Source organism: Mustela erminea, chromosome 11 (assembly GCF_009829155.1).
Source record: "Mustela erminea isolate mMusErm1 chromosome 11, mMusErm1.Pri, whole genome shotgun sequence".
In the NCBI taxonomy this organism is placed as follows: domain Eukaryota; kingdom Metazoa; phylum Chordata; class Mammalia; order Carnivora; family Mustelidae; genus Mustela; species Mustela erminea.
Window position 1 is genome coordinate 30,134,965 of NC_045624.1, and position 8,644 is coordinate 30,143,608.

At 36.9% G+C, this 8,644-nt stretch overlaps 1 pseudogene; it reads left to right on the top strand.

Annotated features, from left to right (window-relative positions):
* Positions 1-610: 610 nt before the first annotated feature.
* LOC116568740 lies at positions 611-1,467 on the top strand (annotated as a pseudogene).
* Positions 1,468-8,644: the final 7,177 nt, after the last annotated feature.

An 8,644-nucleotide genomic window follows, 5' to 3' on the forward strand; every position in this document is an offset into this window, starting at 1 on the left:
CACATTTCTTTTACATTGCTTTTCTACAACGTAGGGCCCTTAGGCCGAGAAGAAACCATCTGAATGGATCTAGCAGTGACTCTTTTCTACCCTGTTCAAAGGAGAATAATTATGGAATTAGAAATTATAGCTATAGGTTGCATTTCCTCCTGGAAACATGGACTTTCTGATCTACCTGATGAAATCAGCATTAACAGCTGATAACAGTGATATTTGCTGTCCTTAGGTCTGCTGTTAATGATAACCATTTTAATATAATTATTTCCTTTCTCTTTAAGTGTACTCTTCTTTTCATCCCTTTCTTTAGTAGTAGGTATATTTGCCCTCTTTTTCCAGTTACTTCCCTATTTTTTTCTTTACAGTGATAGTTATCACTCTTTCCCAGTATAATTCTTTGAGATTTCAATGAATAAAACCATGAATAGAGAATCAAAAAGTTTTAAATCTCTATGTGTGCTTTTCCATAATGTATTGTTTCCCATTTTGTTCAACTTCATTTGGCTTACACAGAATTAGACTGAGGGGAAACATCCAGGCCTCTTTTTCATCAGGCCCAGTGGTTTGAATGAGAAGACAACAGAACTGAACTGAAGCCAGGCACAGTCAATAGATGAAGCTCTGCCAAGAGTGGAAGACGGCAGTAAACATACACTCAGTGTCACTTATAGGTGATAGCTTAAGTAGACATGATGTGCTAGCCTGGATCAATGAGTCCCTACACCCAAATCTGACAAAAATGGAACAGTCATGCTCAGGGGCTGCCAGGTATCAGCTTATGGACAGGTGGTTCCCCCCGCTCCTCTACCTTGAAGAAAGTGAACCTCCAGGCTAAGCTGGAACACAATTACATCCAGAAATTCAAAATAGGACATGCGGGTTTTAAGAGTGGGAGTTGACAAAATAACTTCTGTGGACAAATTAGTAAATAGGAACATTTCAAGACAATTTGGAATTTGTTCACTGGTTCAAGATATTTTTTGATGCAAACTATGATGGAAAAGTATGACCCTGCAGCTTACAGACATGGTCAAGAAACTGCAGGGGCTCCCTCCCTTGTAGCTCTAGCTCTGAACAAACCCAAGAAACCTCTCAGCTCTAGTAGTGAGCTCCCCAGAAGCCTTCACTGTAACACAGAGAACCATGGTAACCCTGGAGGCCAGCCTGGGTGTGGTGTGAAAGAATCCTGGTGTGGGCAACAGAGATGATGGAGCAGCTGAGTTGATACAGCAGGTCAACATATCAAAACTTACTGTCTAAGACTCAGAGACAGAGAGACGTTTCTACTTTGGAAAGCTAAGGAACATGGAATTGATTTGCCAAGAGAGCGAGAGGGAAAACAACCTTGTATTGCAGAGCTGTGTGGACATTCTCTATGGCACAGATGAAGGCTTTGTGTTACCTGCCAAAGGGGAGCCACAGGAGGGGCAAGAAGATATTCCCAGCCTGGACCAGCAGAGCAACATCTGAATTCCTCACTTCAAATCATGTGCTTACCAGTAAAATACTCCCTTCTTTATTCTCATAGGGCTCGCTGGTTTCTTTACGTAATCAAAAAGTGCCTCTTCTTAAAGTGCACTTTGCAAAAGCGTTACTCCTTTTCAGAGGAGTTTGGGTTAGGAGCTTTGTAGCGAAGCACTATTAACATCTAACTGGGTCACCCAGGGAACAAAGAGGTGGACCATGGGGCTCACCGTGTGGACTCTGGTGACACTCATTGCTGGAGAAGGTGTTTCTATGCAACACACTGAGGTGGAGTCCTCAGTAGAGAAATGTAAGAACTCATTTGAATTTTAAGCTCATGTGAAATCCTGGCAGAGAATGTTTTAATAAATAAATGCCTGAAGAGTGCTTAACATATGCTTCCATATTTCAAAATATAAAATGTAACATTTTACAAATCTCATCAAGAGATTTTACATGTCTGACATGGTGTCTGGGAAGGAAGGGCCAGACCTCTAGACCTTTCGAATCTGGTGTTCACCGGCCTTGCAGGACTGCTTGAATCTGCAAAGGCCTAGACCTTGGCCCAAAAGGAAAGTTCAAAAAGTTGCACTGTCAAGCCATTTGGCTTTATAGCCAAATGATATCCCCACTCTACAAAGCAAGAGGCATTGTAGTCTGGATAAACAGAAGGTGTGTTTCGGGCCTGAGGTGTTTGAGTTGAAGAGCTGGAAATTCACTGACTACTTCTCTGCTGATTTTCCAGTTATCCCTGACATTTCTATGTATTATGGTTTGTTTGTTTTTTTGTTTTTTTGTTTTTTTAGGAAATGAGGTGTGCCCAGGATTTAAATCATCTCTGCTATTTGAATGAGAGTTGGTGTCCCATTTTACTGTCTTCTAAGCTTACACTGAACATGTTTCTCTTCTCTGCTCCCCCTGCCCACTGGGGACTTCTCTTTGGCTCCTTAAAGTTTGCTGCTGAGAGTTTAAGTTCGGCAGGTGGGTGGTCATGTTGCAAGTTCTCTGTGGACCCCCGGCAAAGGGCGGGACCAGTGAAGGCGCTTCTTACCTTGGAATCTGCAAGGCTGGGTGTTCTTGGTACCTGCTGTCCACAGCCCTGCACTGTTATCGAAATACTTTGTTAGCGCACTCACCTCTTTGGAGATAAAACTCATTACTGTGTTTGCTAAATGTTAGTTCTTTTTTATACAGTACCATGCCTGAATTATTAATCTATAACATATTTCATTCCTTAATGCTTCCTCATCGTCTTTTGATCTCATCACCCCTAGCCTATTCAGTTCCTTTGTTTGGCAGGATTCTGCAAAATGTGCATCACCCACTAGTAAGACTGCTCACCCCCTGATGTTTTGATTTGTTTCTAGTGGTGTTTGCCTTCAATGTATGTAGAAAGCAGATATTTTATGCAAAATTGTTGTGTAGTGCACGCTCTATGTGGAATTCAGAGAAAAATCCAGATTCAGTGATTAACAATGCCCAAAAAATGCAAGTAACTAGCCATTGTTTCAATAACAATGGTACTATTTCTCTTTTTGTCACCTTTTAAACATTTTATTGGGAGCCCATTTTCAACCTAGTCTTTCTTGAAAGATCTTTTTTTTTTACATTAAATAGTTCCTTTTTTGTTTAAGATTTTATTTACTTAATTGAGAAGCAGGGTCTCTGCTGAGCAGGGAGCCCAGTACGGGGCTCAATCCCAGGACCTGAGATCATGACCTGAGGCATCTGAAGGCAGACGCTTAACCAACTGAAGCATCCTACATTAAACAGTTTCTAAATAAAATTCTGTATTTCAAGTTATTAAACTAATGTAAAGTAAAGTAAAATATAGTTTTCTGATCTGTCAGTCTCATCTTCCAAGTTCCTGTCTTTTTTTACAACTATAAGAGAATTCTTCATAAGACCCCATAAGGATCTGTTTCCAATTATGAATATTTTTCCTGAGATTTCCCAGATTTCAACATCAATATTCTTATAGAAGAGAATGAAAATCTGTATTTTTAGGAACTTTCTTAAAGTTTTAGAAAATTGTCAAATACCCTAGTCATACCAAAAAATACTGAATTGAAAAATGAAAGTTCTTCAAATTTCAGCATCTGTCTCTATATTCTTTTTACTGTAAGTGCAGGATGAAAGGGATCCTTGGTCTCCCTTCTGTTCCAGGGCTCTTGTTGATTAAAGTCTGTATTCCCCAGGGGCCTGTTTCCTCAGCTCACCCTCGGACTTTGTTCCTGTTCTGCCCTAACCTGCACTGTTTGCACTTACTTTCTCTTTCCTCTCAGAAACAACTACTTTTTTATTGATGATGATTATGACAGTAATTTTTATTTTTTGGAAATTTATGTTTTTATTGCGGACTGAGAATTTGCCTGAAGCTTATTACAAACAGTAGAGAGTTTAGTTCCTATCCTTCCTTTATAGAGGGAGAAATCTAAGCTAGGTGCACTTGAGTGACTTTGTCCAGGGTCCCTGTAGCCTCTCCTTTAGCCATAGAGTCCAATCCACAGATAACCCACTGCCAGGCATTAACAGTGAGTGATAAAGCAGAAGACGGCTCTACTCAATCCTAGAGATTCTCAGAGGCAAAACCCTCACCTGACTCCCTGTGGTACATGGACAACTATGGTGCTGCATAAAGATTCTCTGCTTCTGTTTGGAGAACAAAGGAACTGTCTTAGCTTTCGATCTCAGATGGTCCCAGTAAATTGTCTCTGACTCACAGCAAAGGAACTAATTCCATATGTAGACCTGTGTCAGGAACAAGGTGTGTCTGTCTCCATTTGGCTAGACGAGTTAGTATTGGGGAAAATATAATTGATGAAGTATATATTTTCCCTGAAATACATTTGCATGAAATACATGTTTATGCATGCTGTGCAAATTAAGCATATATACATGTATGTATCTGTATATGTGCTTTGTAAATATAAATACATCAACGGGTAGGTAAAAGCACAGATACAGACATAGGAATGGATCTAGATAATACAGAATAGTAGCTCAGAGCATGGCTTCTGAGTCAGACTGCTTGGTTTTGAATCTCAACTCCCTAACAAGTTCTTCTATTTTTAAATTGATTTGGTAAGCCATCTGAAGTACAGTCTAAAGGCAGAAGTGAATAATACAATGGAACACAACACAACCAAACCAAGCCAGTAAGGGGGGAGGGATAAAAAACAAAACAAAACAAAACAAAAAAAGAAAGCTAATAGCATGGATTCAGATCAAAGCCCCACTACTTACTAGAAATAAGATCTTGGACAACTTCTTCACTTTTGTTCCACATTTTCTAAATCTGTGAAAAAAGAATAAAATCCCAGTCAGCTCAACTAGCTGTGAGGAATAAAAAAGAGTGTAATATAGAATTTTACCTGGTACATTATAAGAACGTGAGAAATGTTAGCTATTATCGCCATCAATCTATTCAGAAACTGGGAGACAGAGAGCTACTGTTCATTGAGCTACTGTTCGCGTGTTTAGCAGATGCTTTGCAAAAAAACATGGATTACAGCCTCCACTGCAGTGCTTTTTCTCTACTTGAGTACGAATGAATATGCAAAGCCTTAAAATGAAGGTCTTTGACGATAATAACTCTAAAATTCTAATAGTGAATAGTGATACAACTACATATAAAACAAAAAGCAAAAGAGGGTGTGACTGAATTCTAATCTCAGCTGAAAACACAAGAAATCGTTTACATGAGTGACAAACTAAGTAAGGTACAGTTTCTGCAAAGCAATGGAGCCAAATACTAAAGACAGAATGAAGGTTTATGTCCAACTCTCGTACCAGCTACCCTGGCTTTCAAAATTAAGGTTAACTCAAGATCAGAACTAGCCCACTCTCTCAAATGTGATATACCACGGAAGCACTAATACGGGTTCTACCTGGACAGGTATTGTCAGAAATAAATGTTATCTGATAAAAATGTGATTATTGGATATGATTTAAGAACATCTGGTTTGGGCTAAGTAATCACCATGGGGCTCTAGTCAACTACCACTGATAAGAAGTCACAGTAAACTCTTATCATTTATAAGAATTCATAGTAAATGTTAATACCTCTTTTAATCATTTCTCCCAAAGAGATCAATTCAAAATAAATTTAAAGAATTTTACATATCCACAAGCATAAAAATTGCAAGGATAGGATATAATTTTACAAAGAAATGGCATATCTAATAATATTAATTCAATAGCTATTTCCTCAGTCACTAAATTTTTAAAAAATCTAACTATATAAATGTTTATTCCAATGTTTATTACTATTCTAAAATAATTACATTTGGGAATAATTTTGATGTCAACCATTTTCTAGTTTATCTCTTTCAGAGGTAAAGCACTGCGAGCAAACTAATAGCATATCAGTGTGTTTTCATTTAATTCTTTAATCTCTCAACAACCCATAGGTGGCAATCATGGAAATTTTGATATGAGGATGCAAAATATTTTTGTACATTTATGTGTGTGTGTGTGTGTATACAAGTGTATATATTTGTTTTTGACACATGTGGAATGAAATATACTTCCTTACACATAACTTTGCAACTTGCTATGTTACTTTTTAAAAAATTTCTCATCCTAAAACATACTTCTAGATCTCTTTGTTCCTGATAAGTATATTTAATGATTTTATAATTTCTTTTATATGAATAATTCACAATTTATTTAAAGACATTCCTTACTAAGTGGATATGGATGCTATTCGTAACATGTGGCCATTATAAACAATGTTGCAGTTAACATGCATATATATGTAAAATACCTTTAATATTTCTGTAGTAATCAACTTTATAGATAAAATATCATTTCATTATTAATAATACTGTGTATTAACAATCTTATATTTTTAAATATTCTAATACATGGGTAATTTAAATTGTTTTAGATTTCAACATTTGGTGATTTTGTTGAGAAATTAGTTTACTTCTTTAAAACTACTGCTTATATTTTTCTTTTGTCCATTATTCTAATTTTCTATACTTCAGGAAATCTTTATTAATGTTTCACCTTCTATATTTGTTGTAAATATTTCTCCCCCAAATGTTGCTTGTCTATTATTTATGATTTTTAATGCAGAGAATATCTTCATCTGTGTGTAAGCAAATCTGTTGGCCTTTTTTATTGATAGCGTCTGACTTTCTTTTTGGCTTTCTTAACTAAAATCAAAGTGAGTGGCAGGAATTCTGTATGAAAACCAACTCAGAGAACACATTCACAAAGCAACTATAAATTAGTGAGTGGGGGGCACCTGGGTGACAGTGGGTTGAGCCTCTGCCTTAGGCTTGGGTCATGGTCTCAGGGTCCTGGGACTGGGTCCTGCATCAGGCTCTCTGCTTGGTGGGGAGCCTGCTTCCTCCTCTCTTTCTGCCTGCCTCTCTGCCTGCTTGTGGTCTCTCTCTCTCTCTCTGTCAAATAAAAAAAAAATAAATCTTTAATTAGTGAGTGGGATTATAATTCTTGTAACATTAGTAGGTATCAAAGGCATATTACACAGCTAGAAAAGATACGTGGACTGCGAGTGAGCGTTGTTATAGCTGATCAGACAATGTCATTTGAAGATATGTCTATAGGAATCTCAGAAGGGTTCTTCTTTACTATTTTAGAATAATAATTAGCATATGCTTTTTATATAAATCATGTTCTTTCACATTTAAATTGATTCATCTTTTGATGTGCTAATGTTTGGCAGAAGTATAGTAAAACTACATTAAGAACATATCTTAGCATATTTTTTTCTTAGAGGTATCTATTTACAAAATATTTGAAAGTAATTTTCAGACCAAATTTATTCATATGCCTGGTTAATTATTCATATATCATATCATCATTAGGTCTGTCCTTTTGAAGGAAAACAAAAATGAATCTGATAATGCTAAATTAGTATAAGGTGCTGTCTGAATCCACTTGAGCTACTATAACAAAAATACAAAAGACTGGGTGGCTTATGCACAGAAATTTCTTATAGTCTGAACACTGGGAAATCTAAGATTAAGGTATTAGCAGATTCAGTGACTCATTAGAACCCACTTAGATGGCTGTCTTTCTGTGCCCTCACATAGCAGAAGGGGTAAGATAGCACTTTGGGGTCTCTTTCATAAGGTTAATAATTCTATTCATGAGGACTCAACCCTCATGGTTTCATCCGCTTCTGAAGGTCCCACCTCCAAATATCATTACAATAGGAATTAGGTTTCAATACATAAAGTTAGGGGTGGCGGTGAGCACAAATATTCAGTATATGGCAAGGGCTAGGAAATGTATATACCCCTTCTTTAGTGTGTTGTTAATGTTTACTTGATGATCACAGGAAAAATATTAACTATATCCTTTAATAGTTTGCAAATGGAAAAAATGACCTCAAATCCAGGTTATCTTATTCAAGTTCAGATATTTTTATTTATTTTGCTTTGTTTTCCCACTGTATAATAAAACAAGTTAAATTAAAGATGCCTTCATAAATTACTAAAATAATTTGAACATCGATTCTGTGAAGGCAAAAATTACACTGGACAAAGTTAATCAGGCAAGGAAGACCTCAAAGACCACTATGATAGAGGAGAGAGGTTGGAACTAAGTCTAAACTCAACTCCAATGAAGTAGAAGGTGGTATTATTCCTTAGGGCTGGAATGAGATAGTGGAAATTTAGTGGAGAATGTTATAGGTCATCTGTATTTGTTCAATTGGCTTACCCAAAAGCAAGATAAGGCTGTCATATCTTTATGACAGAAGGCAGTTTTACAATTCGAAGCAAGGCACCTGCAGAAGTTATGTCCCTATTCTCTCACAGAAACAAAGAGATAAGAGTACCGGTCACTTTTGATGATTACACTTCAAATAAATGGGTCTTACTTCTTAGAGCAAACCATTTCTGGGCTGTAAAACTTGCAAGAAGCTTTTAAAAAGATTTACATCTCAACAAGGCAGAGAAAGAATTTACAATTACAAGCTTTCTAAAGTAAATGCTCTAAGAAAGGGGAGGTCAGGGGCCTATAGCCTGGAAGAAGCTTTGTCTAAAGTATAGCAAAGCTGAGGGGAACATTAAAGCCATCTTGATCAATACACACTGAAAATCTCAAACTAAAAGTAGATCTTGCACATCATGCCACATGTAACCTCAGCATGAGATTCAAACCCCTCACGCTGAAGGATGTTTAACTATCAGTTACATTCAGAGAT